The sequence below is a fragment of the Cygnus atratus genome, chromosome 17, assembly GCF_013377495.2.
Source record: "Cygnus atratus isolate AKBS03 ecotype Queensland, Australia chromosome 17, CAtr_DNAZoo_HiC_assembly, whole genome shotgun sequence".
Taxonomy (NCBI): Eukaryota; Metazoa; Chordata; class Aves; order Anseriformes; family Anatidae; genus Cygnus; species Cygnus atratus.
In genome coordinates, this window is record NC_066378.1 from 11,816,381 (window position 1) to 11,830,737 (window position 14,357).

Consider the following 14,357-nt stretch of genomic DNA (forward strand, 5'->3'; position numbering starts at 1 on the left):
AGGCCACGTCAAGCTAGAAGCCCCTCAAGGGAGGTTGCACGAACAGCAGCCAGAGCCCCATCTGTGCTTGCAACCCCTCCTTCCTGCCTCACTGCCCAATTTCAGTGCTGGTTTTCAGTACCACAGACCCCAGCATCAGAGCCTGCCCCCTGCCAGATCGCTCTCTCCCCTCCAACCCCCGCTCTCTCCTTTGCTTCACTTTCCCACCCCTGCTCTCTGATCCCCTCTCCCTTCCACGTCCTCCCTCCTTCAACACGCCTCATGGACAGGATGGGGCTGAAGACAGCTGGAGAGACAAGTTTTCTTGAAGCTCCTATTTTTCTCTAGAGAGGGGAGAATGAAGCTTTAGGAGGCAGAAGAGGTAGCCAGAAACACTGTTTAAGTAATGAGCCAGCAACATTGGCAATGGCAGCCCCAGCAGTGCTGGGCCTGCAGCTCTCCTGCCCTGGGTCCGCTGTCGGACCCGATGTGGCCTGACCCCACGACAGGCATTGATTAGGGCTGTGCCATCCTCTGTCTGTCTCCCACCCTCAGCCGAAACAATCATGAGTCACTTCAGCTCTTGGCTACAGTCGCTGCTGAAAGAGGGAACGGCTCCCAACAGGAGTGATTCACCATGCCTCCCCAGGCTGCTTTCATCTGCTTCCAGCCAGATCACCTCGGCGTGGGAGCACCAGAGCAGAGCAGCTCCAGCGCTTCCTCACGGCCTCGCTGCAGAGCCGCCGTCCCTCTTGCTGACCTCCTTCAGACCTCCCAGGTTTGGGCTGTTAATGATTCACTGCGTTTTTACAATTCCTCCCTCCTGAGTCGGTACTAAATTGCTTCTGGTGCCAGACTAGGGACTGTGCTGTCGATACGGGTTCAGAGCTCGGCTGGAACAGGACTGCACATCTCTAAGTGAGCAGCCACCTTTGGTCCTCATGTGAGCTTGGGGATCGCTGCACTTCTGGAGCCAGATAAGCTGTTAAACCAACCCTTCTGGAGCCAATTAACGTTACGAGGTACTTTTCCAAAAGCAAGGGGGTTTTAGCGTATGGGTTCAGGCCAGCTTCTGCTCTGGGTAACCACATTATGCCTCACTCTGCTTGAAATTAGCCTTGAGCTAACACATTGTACTTTGTGCATTCAACAGGCAGAGTCGGTTACCGCAGCTCAGCTGATGAGCAGTGGTATTTCATTTCGCCTCTGTAACTCAATCACTGCAATCATCTTTCCAGTCTTAACAGGGCCAAATATATTCCCACTGTGATGTCACAAGAGTACAAAATTCCCCTTTGAAAAATGTGTCTAGTGTTGCTCAGCCCTGATAAACCTTCAACTCTTTGTTGTCTGCCCAGGCCAGCAACCTGTCCTTCCAAAGGCTGGGTCCACCTGCGTAGCCAGAGCTGTACCTACTTAAGGAAAACAGGTGACTTAGATGAATGCAAACCTCCTTGTACAGGCATGTGATGAAATGCAATTAAATTATGGTTGCTCAACAAGTAACTGCCCTTCAGCTGGAGCAACATCACCATTGTGTGCATGCTCTTAACTTGCCCAGCTCTTAAACTTCACTTACGCAATGTGATGGCCTTAGTAAGAAACTGGTGCCTGCTGATCTAATCTAAACCAGCCAGAGCTCCTGAGCCCCTGCTTGGACAATCTCTGCTGGGCAATTCAAAGTGTTACTTGTACAGCAGCTTCTTTCCTCCCTTCTATCCAAAGGTCGGTTTAACTCCCCCCTTGCAGACTGTTTTAACTGTAATCTTCTGGCTTTGCCTTCACGTGGCCAGACAGCACTCATTTAACCCCTTTTACCAGCTCTTTCTCATCACAAGACAGCAGCCCTTCCTTTAGCAAATATATATCCACATCCCTAGCATCAACTTTGTGTGCTGGTTGAACTAACTAACCAGTGGCTTTCAAACTGGCTTAATTAAACTGCTGCAATATTGCACATAAAATGATCTATATGGCTATGTTGCAAGAAGCCCTGCAGAATGCAGTCCATACCTCTAGTAGAGGAAGTGTGCATGCTTTATGGTAGACCATGCTTCAACTGCATGGAAAGCTTTATAGAGAAATGTGCTGGTTTTGTTGGATTGTTTTCCTTTTTCCTTTTCTTTTTAGCTGGCGTGGAAGAAAAAAGAGGATAGTTTCCAACAGGGAGGATAAAACAGTACAAATTAAATCCATTCTCTGGACAGTGTAACAATTGCAATTTCCTGCTATTCCTTGGAAGCTGTACAGCCCAAGAGGGAGATATTTCAAGACCGGTGTGTCAGGGATAGAAGCACATGCATCTGGTTATTTTTAATGGCAGCTCTGTCCCTAATTTTTAGTGCTGGCCTTGATGAAATGCCAGCTGTTTCATTAACCTTTGTCAGTATGGCAAAGAATAAAAGGTGGCTCTCAACATTTGCACCTCAAAGCTCCTTTTCCCAACAAGCTATTGAAGGTTCCTAGCTATACCAGGCAGTGTTTTGGGTAGAGAAGGGAAAAAAGGAGGAGAAAAAAAGAAAAAAAATACATCTGTGAAGGTTTGTGTAACAGAGCCTGTACAAGTCTCATATCTGCAGTCTTCATTACTGTCTGAAATGTATGTTAGAACCAAGTTTCAATCAAGGTAACCATTTTCCTCTACAAGCCAAGAAAAATACTGGGTTTATTTTCAGACCATTAAGAATAGTCTCTCTGAACAGCCCGGCTATCCTTGCTTCATACGGGCTGCTTGAAAAAAAGAAAAGAAAAAGCACAATTTCACAACCATGGCAGCTATGAGCTGCCACATGGGTTAGACCCCAACAAACAAAATCTTCACTGTGCCTTGGAAGAGCTTTCTCAGGGACCCAGACTTAATTCACCGCCACAGCCAAAGTGTTAGTGCTCCAGCGGTAGAGCTGGGCAAAGGATAGGATTCTTGTTCCATGAGAAATGTGGTGGGTTGAGAGAGGGAAGGGGGAGAAAACACAAAATCGAATTTCTTCCAAGCTCTGGTTTGTTGTGGTGTCAGCACTAACAAAGCAGCACAATGCAGCTCCAGCCTCCTCCTCCCTTCATCTCTTGCTCTGCAGCTATGACCAGTTCCTACCAACCACAGTCACTGTCACGGCTGCTACCTCCTCCCTCCTTTTTTTACGGAAACATAATCCATCACTGCAAGCCCTGCTCGTGAGACAGCAGTCTGAACAATGTGTTCAGGCTGACTGGTGGCTGCTAACTAGTTATGGGAAGGCTCCTGGTTATGTTATAGCTGATCATGGTTCGGCAAAGCTCTTGTGCTCCCAGAAGGCTGCTTCCAGAGCCCCACGTTCCAAGTGGTGAAAGACAGAGCTGTTTGCTCTCTGGGCTGCAGCCTCGGGAGGTTTGGATTTAGCTTATCATGTGAGATGAGAATCGCTGCTCTTAAAATGTCAGCAGTGAGCTATGGGGCAAGAAGAGGGGAAAAAAAATACTCTTGCCCAAAATTCAGGCTATGCTAGTAAATGTCAGGCATTTGCACAGAAGAAAGTCTCAGGGCTGAGAGGTTTGCTGACGGGTGGGCTTTCTGTGAAGGCGTCTCAGTTCTCCCCCGGGTCCCTGTCATCTTGTACCACAGACAGCAAGGCCTCCTGCTGAGGCACAGCTCCCAGGGGCTGCCACAGCCTCGCCTGGCTGGGAGCACTGCCCTCCTCTGCAGGCTGATGCCAGCGGAGCCGGAGGGGCAGGCAGAGCCTTGCCGGGTACACGGTCTGCCCTGAAGGGCTGTAGTCACCAGCAGCTCTGGGAAGCACCACCACCTTGTCAGCGCAGTTGAGAAAAATCAGGGGTGGATGTCACCAGTGGCTCAGAGGCCACCATACAGGGAACCTTCATTTGGAGGGCAGAGTTTACACTGTAAATCACAGGAGAGAAAGGGAGGAATAAGGGCAGAGATCTCCAAAGCCTCTCCTGGTCCGGGTGAGCGGCAGCACAGGCTTGACTGACTGCAGTAGGCTTGCTGATTGAAGCAGAGCTCTGCCAGGCTCCTCAGCACTGAGGTCCTGCTCATCAGGACAGGCATCCAGATGTCAAAAAGAAAGGGCTTTTCTTTTTCAGATAGTGATTGCAACTGCCTTTGCAGGGGACAGAGCCCCGTTTGCCACAGGCACTTCCAGCACATACGGAGAATCTGAGGACAGCACAGCCTCTTTGGCACAGGGCTCTGGTTTGGTGCCTCCCGGTGCTGTCGGGGCCGTGACGCTGCAGCAGACGTCCCTGCCAGGCCCCCAGCTGCGTGCCACTTGCAGGGAGCATCCCAGGGATGAGCACAGCAGAGAGCTGAGGGAGGGCCCCGAGCCTGTTTTCACTGCAAGACAGAGAGCCGGCTAGAAACGAGCCAAGTGTTCTTGCAAAGGAAGCAATTAAAGGCAGGGGAAAGCGAATTGCATTAGGAATTACGACCGGAGGTGCCGGAAATACGGATTGTCCAAGCCGTGGTACAATCCTAGCTTCAGCTTCTGGCATGTTTAACATCTGAACACTCCCGGTCCAACTGCAAATGCAGCAGGGCTCTGCTGCATGCCCAGGTCAGGGAAGACTGAAAGAAATGTCTTCCATTTAAGTGCAGGCACCTCCAGAAGAGGATCTGGGCTGCCTAGTACTTGGCATAGAAATATGTAGCCAGCCTGGTGTCTGGTACAGCAGGTCTGGAAGGCAGCCTGCTGAAATCCTCAGTCCCACCTGCCTGCGCAGTGCAAGTGCCATGCTCAGTGCATCCAGGTCTTGTGATCTGTCTCGTCACACTGAAACGGGGACAAGTGCAGAGACAGGAACTGATTTGTTAGAAAATCCTCTGGGAAAAGCAACTGGGTGGAAGCCGACTTTCCTGTAAACCAGAACATTTCTTGCCCACAGCATTTAGCACAAAGGCAATGCCGGCACACAGAAGCCGGGAACTAGAGGCCTGTAATTTGTCTTTGCCGTCTCTGGGCCACTGGAGTTGAGTGAACATTTCATAAGTTCTTTATGGTCTCAAACCATGAGCCAGGATTTCTGGGACATCTGCTGCAGGCAGGGATTTGGGCAAAGAGAAGAAGAGAGAAGCTCTTGTCTGCAGAGCCTGGGGCCAGGTCTTGGGTTGAGGTTGGAGTGAACCTGGGCCATTTGGGTGGGATGCACTGAAGCTAGCGGGCTGTGTGTGGTTTGGACTCAAATCCTGGCAGAACTAAGCTTCAGCCTTGACGAGGCTAGTTGGTGAGGGCTGGTCGGGGAGGGAAAGCCATGGCTGTTGTTCCAAGCTCTCCCCTCCTTCTGCATCTGCTCTGGTTGCAGATCTCAGCTCTTCATGGGCCCAAACTGTCAATGTCAGAGATGGGGGATTGCTCTCAGTCCTCAAGGAGACAGGGGGCTCCTTCCCAGCCCCTAGAGAAGGAAGAATTTCCCTTCACTCATTCTACACCAAGGCAGAGAACATGGGCTTCTGGATGAGATGGGATTTAGTCAGAAGGGTGGAGCATGGTGTTGCTTGAAAGCAAAATCCCAAAGCTTCAGCACCAGGGTCCCATCAGAACTGGCAGGTCATCTAGCGAAGGATGTTCACAGGCAGTTTATGTGAAGATGTTCGCATCGTCTTGGCTCTGGACAGGCTGACGGGATGTTTTTCTTGTAGGCTGAGAGCAACTAAGAGGATTAATCTCCGGGAAAAAGGAAAAAAGGGGGCACTATGTTGAAGTGGGTTTTCATCAGCCTTGTGCTATTGTGTGTGTATCTCGGGTTTACTAATGATTCGAATGAAAAGTAATCAGGAGAAGTGCTTGGAGAAGGAGATTTTCCTGTATTTACTTTGGATGCGTGTCCACTGGAAAAACATCTTCCAAAGCATTTTGCTTGGCAACGGGGGCTGTTTCATTTGGAGAACAATTGATGGTGATGATGAGTGGTATTAGATGTGATCGCTGTTCAACAGCTTTTTGACTTGCCTGCAAGTCAAAGCAGCAAATTCCTTGTGACTGCGCACGTGTGCGAGGAGAGGCCAGGGAGGTGGTGGCCTCAGACAAGCCAGCGACGTGTTCGATCCTCGCCAGCCTCTTACCAGGCGAGGCGCAGGTTGTTAGTGCACCGCCTGGCCTTGCAGCAGTGTCTTGCTGGGCAAACCCTTGTTTTCTGTGTGCTCCACATTTTGCTGAGCTACCACTGGACAAGCCCTGCCCTGCTGTTAGCAGACTGCAGAGATAGGTTCGAGCTGTTACTGGAGAATTTGTCAGCAGCACTGTGCGTGGTGTGTTACATATTTACAGGAACAGACTGCTCCCACTGACTTTCTGTTCTCCAAATCTAATGGGGTGTATCCTCGGCTGATGCTGTCCTGACACCCTCTTCACCCCTTCCCAGAACAGCTGCACCACCTGGAGCCCTGCCTGTCCCCTAGCTCCCCGCACTGGCCACTGGCAACTCCTAGCAGAGGGGCCATGAGGAGGGTTAAACCAGTGAATGCCATTTGTTTGTCTTCATTTCTGAAAAAGGAACAGCCGTCTGCCACATCCATCCCCTCCTTTGCCGAAGGTTTCTCCAAGCACTAGCCTGTGCTCTCAGTGGCACAAGGAATAAATCCAGTGCAACTTTGCTGAAGTTTTCAGAATTGCTCCCAGGGTAACTGAGAGTGGAGCAGGGGCCCGAGAGTTTCCTAAGCTTCACAGCCATAGCCACAAGGCAAATAAAATGAGATTAACCAATTACAATTAAAATGAGAGGGAACTGCTTTTGACAGTAATTTTGAATTTCCCCTAAAAGCAGTTCCAGCTGTGACCTCTGACTCGTGCAGTGTTCGCCTGAGATCTGCCCCTGGTTGTTTGTTATAACTGGTGCTTTCAAGGACATTCAGTCCTGCCTAACAAGAGGATTCCTAGGAAAGAAAAAAAAGAAAAAAAAAGTGAAAAATGGAAGAGAAACTAACACAGGGCATCCCTGCAGTGAGGCGCAGACCTGAGAGCCTTTCTGGTAAGCAGACGAGACAGGCCAGGCAATCTCCAGTGGATTAGGTAGGTCAGTGCTTGTAGCAAACTCCCCCTGCCCAGCAGTGCTGTGTTACTGTCATGCGACTGTGAACTCCATCCTGGAAATACCCTCATTCATCTTGGTGTTGAACACATCTCTCTTCCCACAGAGAAGCTGGCTCTGCACAGACCTAGCCCTTGCTTTGGGAAGAGAGCAAGGCTGTGTCTGCAGGATTGGGGTAACTATCCTTATTCTTACCTAGAGCTTTGGAGAGATGTGTTTGCTGTGCGGCAGTGCCACACAACCAGCTTTCATCATGATAGTGCCCGGTCCTTGCAGACTACTTAGTTCCTTAAAACCAGTGGGTGGTTTTGACTCATTCTTTGGCCTGTGCTACTGTCCGCTAGCAGAATTTATCCATTCAAAAAGCAGCCCCGGAGGAGGAGATTTTGCAGGACTGGTGAGGGACAAATAATAGAATTGGGAGTGGATTTTCACCCAGATCTTATCAGCAACCAGTCAGAAGACTGCGGTCTTCTCTCCGCCAAGGTGCTGCTGCCTCTTCCCATGGGGAACAGGGAACTTCCCTTTGGAAGGATCAGAGGAGAGCAGTACTTCTGCAAATCCTCTTGTCACTTCAAAACAACGGCACCAGCAGCATTCACAAAACTCAAGGCTCAGCTCTCTGGGAAGGGTCTCTGTTGCACGTAGGAAATCAGAGTTGGGACTGGGGAGTTTGTCAGGAGATGCCTGCAGGTTTCTGCATGGGCTGTGAAGCGAGTAGCCTCTGTGTGCCTGCCTTGCTGTGTGCCTGCAGACACGTTTGGTGGCTGTGTGAGCCACCTGCACGCCGTGTTTCTGCTGTTGTAGCGTTTCCATATTCAGACCTGGAGGTGACACACTTAAACCTTCTCCATCTTGCAGTGCAGGCAGATCAATTGCCCATGCTGCGGAGACAGGGCTGTGAGAATGGTGACCTAAGCCAGTGATTAGGAGGGTGAAAATATATGTAAAGTTGCTATTTTCACTCTTCAGACACAGAACGTGAGAGGAAGAATAGAGATAAAGAGAAAGGTGCATTACCTGAGTCAGGCAATGTAGTAAGTTATTTATTCTGTGATGTGCCAGATTTGAAAGCCCTCCAGGTGCTGTAGCACTCTACTGTTGAGGTCAGTACCGCAGTCACCCTTCTTTGTAATTTCCTTTGTCATTAGTGATTTTTAAGGAATTCATTATGAGGTGAGGTCTGAAAGCAATTTTGGAGACAGTAATGCTGTTTGCTACCTCCACACCAGTTATATTTATTTAATTGGAATGATTCAACTTGTGTTCAGTGTTGTCACACCTGGGTGACTTTCAGAACTGTTTTGTGTAAACCACAGTCTGCCCGTACTTGGCACAGTCTAATATCTCTGCATCTGCAAACACCATTGTTTGATTTATAAAGTTCCTGGGTTTGCATATGAATTGCTACAGTCCAGTTCCTAAAAACTTCCCATGATGTACATTTCCATAGGTAGCTCGTCTGAGCGTTTTCTGTTTATGTGGCTTTTCCTACAGTCTTGTCTTAAACTTCCTTGCTATAAATTAAACCGATTTCTTCATGCCCTTCCCGAATTCTGGAGCGCAGTCGCTGTCCCCTTTGCAAATATTGGAAAACCATTATCATGTTCCACTCATTCTTCTCTCTTCTAGACTAAACAAACTCACTTCCTTCCACCTTTCCTTACAGGTCATGTTTTCAAAACCTTTTTATCGTTCATTTCATTCTCTTTGTGCACGCTCCACTGAGTCTATTATCTTCCTTGAAATGCGCTGCCCCAAACTGGACCTAGCTTTCACACTGTATGGATCAAGTCTCCCACTACAGAGCAAATCTCGTCTGAGCTCTTATCAGCTTCATTACATCCTGTTTGGAGTTGTGGTCTATGATACCCAGACAGAGCATTCCCAAAATGATTTGCTTTTTCAACTATGTTCCATTTGGAGATATTCAGGCCAAATCTTAGGGCACCATCAGATGTGCTCCTCCTCAGTTCAGAGTCCCTCCGCTGTGTCTCAGAAGGGGTTGTGCAGGTGTTCTTGGTTTAGTTTTCACAAAGCAGATCAGCATGGCTGAAACCAAACCTGCAAAGGATATGTTTCTTCTTTTCTCTGCCTGAAATCTCCCCATTTGTGGAAAAAAAAATAAAAGGAGGGAAAAATATATCCTGGACAAACTAAACAGCCCCCTACCCGCTTCATAAGATCCTACAGCCCTTCAAAATATTTGCCTAATCTCCCAGTATCTTGGCAGGGTACATAGGTATTGGCGCATGCAGGTGTTCTTATCCATTGATCTCAAAATATTTTCCTCCTTGTTTTAAACATGGGGATACTGAAGTGTTTGGAGGCTCAGTTTTCATAGGCAACAAAGATCCCTTGCCCCATTTAAAGTCAGTGGAAAATGTGGGTTGCGAGCCAACTGGAGAACTGAGCTTGAAGTGACTTGCTGAGGTCCCACTGAGAGTTAATACCACGGCCAGGAGCTAGAGCCCAGGTTTCCTGAGTCTGTCCAGAGTCCGATGAGCAGGACCAGGCTGCCTTCCACTCCATCCTATAAACACAACTAGCACAGCCACATGGTCAAACCCATGATTTAACGCCCGAAGTAAAATCCACCCGGTCATGGTAGGTGTCACAGCACTCTGGAGAAGAGCTGGGTTGATCACGGCTTGCTCACTAACTTGAAAACTTCTTGTTCATCTAGTATTTGGTTGCAAGTTGCATAGCTGAAAAGCCTGTTAAAGAAAACAAATAGCACCTGTGCCAAGCCCTGCCATATTCCAGCAGTAAAAGATATTAATAGTTTCCAGGTCTGTATTTTGTATGTTGGCTTGCCAAAGCTCACCTGCTCTGTGTGAAAGGGGAGGCTGCTCACTGCTGGTCTCTGAACAAAAAGCTGGTCTGTCGAAGACGAATCTGGGGGAATTTTTTAAATTCCAAAAATAGACAGGAGGGAAAAATGTGCCAGTAAGATGGATCTCATTTCATTTCCCAAATCCCTCTGGTCTCCAGAGTTCATTCTTTGCTCTTAATGTTTCATGCTATGGCTTATTTTAGTCTCCTTAGTGGAAAGTTTAAAACATTTACTTAAAGGCAACGCTTCAGCTGGCATAAACTGTCACAGCTCTCTTGGCTTCAGTTGCCTTCAGCAGAGGACCTGCCCTTTAGCGTTTAAATTGCTTATTAGAAAGTGGAAAAGTGAGTCGCTTGAAATCATCTGCAAAAACTAAAGAGAATGGAGAATGAAGGAAGGGCTCACAGTATGGAGCTCAGGTGAGAAGCAGTCTTTCCACGTGGACAGGTGCAAATACAGAGCACTTGCAGCACACATCGCTAACTCTTCAGATCCCCCTTCAGAGCAGCCGCCAGTGCCCCCCGTGCCAGCACCCCCGAGGGGCCGTGGTGCCAGATCTGCTGGGCAGAAGGAACGGAGGCTGCAGGCGTTTCTTGCAGGACAGCACGGGTTGCTGAGCACCAGGTGAGCCAGCCCTGAAGCCAGGTAAATTGGCCGTGTCCAAATGGTGCTCATTGTGCCAGGGAGATGTGTGCAGAAGCACCGAGGGTGCTGTAGTAAACGTTTTCCAAACTGTTGATTAATTAGCAGGGGGGATCCTGACTTGGAACACATTAACCCACTTGCTGCAGCCTCCAGCCAGCCTGGAAAGTTGCCATTTCAGCCATATGGCTGGGACAGGGGCTCCCTCTTACATCTGGCAAGTGCCGATGCCCATCCGAGAGCCATCTCGCTTCCAGACTCCATCTACACTGACCTGTTTCACAGTAGCATGGCACTGCCATCACTGTCTAGCTCCCTGCTCATCTCCAAGCACTATTTCCTGCCTCACTGCATTGTTTTCTTTGTCTTCAGAGAAACTTCATGTTAGTTCATGGCAGAGTGGTTCAGAAGTATCAGTGGTCCCTAATGAGTGGGCCCTTCTTCTTCCTCTCGCTCTTGCCTTCAGCACCAAATTTGGCTCTCAGGCTGCAGTTGTCCAGCTCAAGCTCCTTGTTCATGCACTCTCTCCCTGCCCTAGCGCAGCTCCAGCGATCATGCCAGGGCTAAAACAGGACTGTCACAGTTCCCATTCAGCTCCGTGCTTTTGCAGGGACCATTTGTAAGCTCTTCTTTTTGTCCAGCATATCACGAAGAAGAAAAAAAAATCAGCAAAGGTGCAGTACGCTTTCCTTTACTGTCCAGTTTAACAACATCCATCTGGGCTTACACCATTTATGATGCTGGGCTCCTGCACTGGTCTCTCTGTCTGGTACACCCTGACATAAACTGAACTGTCACAACCCTGACCTCACTGGTTCCCTGGTAAATCACATCAGCAAGGCTATTCCAGATCGACACCAGCCTGACTAAGACCAGAGCAGACTGCCAAAGCCCAAAGGATGGGAATGGTTATTTTGCCTGGGTCCTGGCTGGGTTTGTGTCTCCCTAAGAATGTGTACACTTCCCTTCGCTTTTGCAATGGCACCGGGGTGTTGACGAACTGCAGTGCTGCTATTTATCCCTTAATTACTCCCATGACTCACATTAGAGTAACAATTTTCCGTAGAAACAAACACAAGCAGAGCTGACACCGCTCAAGCTGCCTTTATTTTGAAACATGTTCTCTACTTTGGGTTTCGAGGGCGGCGACTCAGGAGGCTGCTTCGCGCTCCTGGTGTTAAGGTTTGCCAGTCAGAGGAGTGAGACCCACCGGGCGCTCGCTTGCTCCAGGCTGGGGAGGAAGGGTTAGAGCTGCTGGGCTGGGCTGCGTGGGGCTGAGCATCGCTCAGCACGCTGATTTGGGAGGGATGGATGCTGAACATGGCTCAGGACAAGGCGTTTCCTGCCCACAGTGGTCCCAAGGGTGTTCATAGGACATGTTCATCCGCTAGCACTCTTGCCGGGATGCTCCCTCTTTTTTATTTCTCCTTGAGCAGCTCAACCTGGGCTGCTGTACTGTGTTTTTACGTCTCGAGAAGTTCAAGCAGGGAGAGCAACACAAGTACCATCCCTGGATGTTATCTGTGGATATTCACCCAGTTCTGTGTGTCGTGTTAATTACAGGTGCCACCGGCGGGTGGGATCGGCCCTGGCTGAGTCACTTGTTTAAAATAATTAATGAAATAATTAGCTGGCAGGTCTCAACCACATCCTTAGGGCCAGCCTGGCATCCATTCATACGTGGTCTTATATGGACTTGAAATCCTCTGAAGCTCTTTCCCTGTGCGTGATGCTTGTAAACAAGTATGTATATGGGAGACAGGATGGTCCAGAGGGGGCCTATTCCTTCACAGACTAACGTGCCTGCCTTGCCTTGGCTTTAGACTTGTCAGAAGTCATCCTAGTTTTGTTCATCTGTGCAGCCAAGAGAAACAAGGCAGAGCCAGAGCTGTCTGTCTGATTTCTCTACTTTCAGCTGCCATTATTTATAGCAATTAGGTGTCCCTGGTGATGGTGTCCCAGCTCCTCCCCACCCTGTGGGGCAGGACCAGAGATGCGCACATCTTTCCTCAGAGCTGTAAACATACCCTGAAATCATACAACAGAGGGAGCCTTTCCTGGGGCTCTGCCACAGGCACTGCACCCACAGCAAAGCGAATACATCCAGTTTTGAGACCGTGGCCAAGCCTCCCTGCACCCTGATGGGAAGGAAAATGGCCAGGCGCTCTCTCTTCCCAAGGCAGAGCACTGAAATATCAATACAGATGTAGATATGGGAGTGCGCGGAGCCCTCAGCCAGGAAACAGGGCCACTTCACAGAAACTGCTGCACACAGCTGTATAAAACAGACCTGCTCCAAAGTGCTCACAGCATCATGGAAAAGGCAAGAGCAAGCAGGTGGGTGCAGGAGGAGGGATGTGTGAGCAGGGGGAGATGGGAGTAGCAGCACCCAGGGCCAGGAGGCTGCCGGAGGTGCCAGCTTTTCCTTGCTCTGGGTTTTGCTTTGCACCCTGCAAAAAGCAGGGCATGGCCGAGCTCAGGGAGCAGAGCCCTGGAAAGCTCAAGAGAGGCTGACTCCAGACAGGCAACCTGATGCCTTTGCCGTTGCGTGTTTTAGGAGATTGTACGATTTGATGCAGAGTCTGTTAGAGTTGGCTGGTGACTTGCTTACACTTCGTCTGCGCAGATAAAGTTGCCTCGGCATTATGCTTCTGTGCTCCCCCTACACACACCCCTTAACTTTGCAAAGTGTGGTTTTAAAAAAAAAAATGTCAAAAATGCAACGTTGGCTGGGCAGCCTCTCCAGGAAATGCCTATAGAAACTGTCTGTGCAGGAAATATCTACAAAGGGAAGGGGGGAGGGAGGCGAAGGCACAGACCTGGATTCATCTCTGCGGACCGGGAGCCCATGTGCAGCTTCTTCCCTTGCACTTCCTCAGGGCTGTTGGCTGGCTCTTCGTTTTGCTTCCGAGGCCCCACACGTTACAAATGGCTTTCACGACGGTTTGTCAGCCTCCCACCATGCCGGAGTCCCGCTAAGCCTCTTCTCCTCTGAAGAAGAAACTTGTAGCTATGACTGAAGCCAGATTTTCAAACGGGGCCAGAGCTCAATAAACCACTGGGCTTTTCTCAGAGGAAAGCCCTTTGCTTGCTTTTTTCCTTTTATTTTTTTTTTTCACTATGCATTGGAGTTGAACTAGGACTGAACCAGTAGTACAAATGTTAGACTATCTCTTCCCTAGAGGACTTTTTTCTTTGTCTGCCTCCTGTATTGCTTCAAGGTGCAGATAACCGATGTGTGTGCCTCGTGGAGTTGTCTCCCTCCCTCAGGACCAACAGAGCCCCATTACGTGGGGATTTCAACCCTGTCTGCAGAAAGGACCGGGAAGGAGAGAACCAGGAACAAGCCTTCCCTGGCAGAGGGATGGAGTAACCAGACAGTTTTTCCAGCAGCCGAGGCTGTGTTTAGGCAGTGCAAGCCCCTGGGCCTGAACACCTGAAGCTTCCAGGCACGAGGCCAGGATTTTCACTTCACCTTAAACAAGGGTGTTTTGGGCCCATTTGGGGAGGCAGAGTAAGGCATGTCAGCTCACTGAGCTTAAAGAGAGCTGTCTGTGTGACCAGGAAGTGGGACTTGCTCCTTGTCCCTTTCCGTGGTCCCTTTTCAATCAGTTTTGAGTGGTGATGTCTGAGGAGGACCCACTAGAGAGGGACGGGACAGGAGCAGAAGCCAGGTAGGGTCATGGTGACCATCGCCCCCTTTCTGTCCCACACATGGACTCCCGTTAATCCAGGGGCAGCTGCTGTTCGTCACAGCACAGTGTCATGGAGGCCAATCCCACAGGGATCCATGCAGGTACAGCAGGATCAGTGCAGCAAGAAAGGACAAATAGAAGCAAAGGAACTAAAATAAAAATAAAAAAAACAATATCTCCCCCATGAA

At 49.4% G+C, this 14,357-nt stretch overlaps 1 protein-coding gene across 1 annotated transcript in view; it reads left to right on the forward strand.

Annotated features, from left to right (window-relative positions):
* Positions 1–951: 951 nt before the first annotated feature.
* The window catches only part of CCDC92 (coiled-coil domain containing 92), a 44,973-nt gene continuing 31,567 nt past the window's right edge, over positions 952–14,357 (forward strand). Inside the window, exons 1-2 of the mRNA XM_035564943.1 lie at positions 952–1,001; positions 1,338–1,408. The gene's annotated coding sequence lies outside the window, so the exon portion shown is untranslated. The remainder of the gene's footprint in view (positions 1,002–1,337; positions 1,409–14,357) is intronic.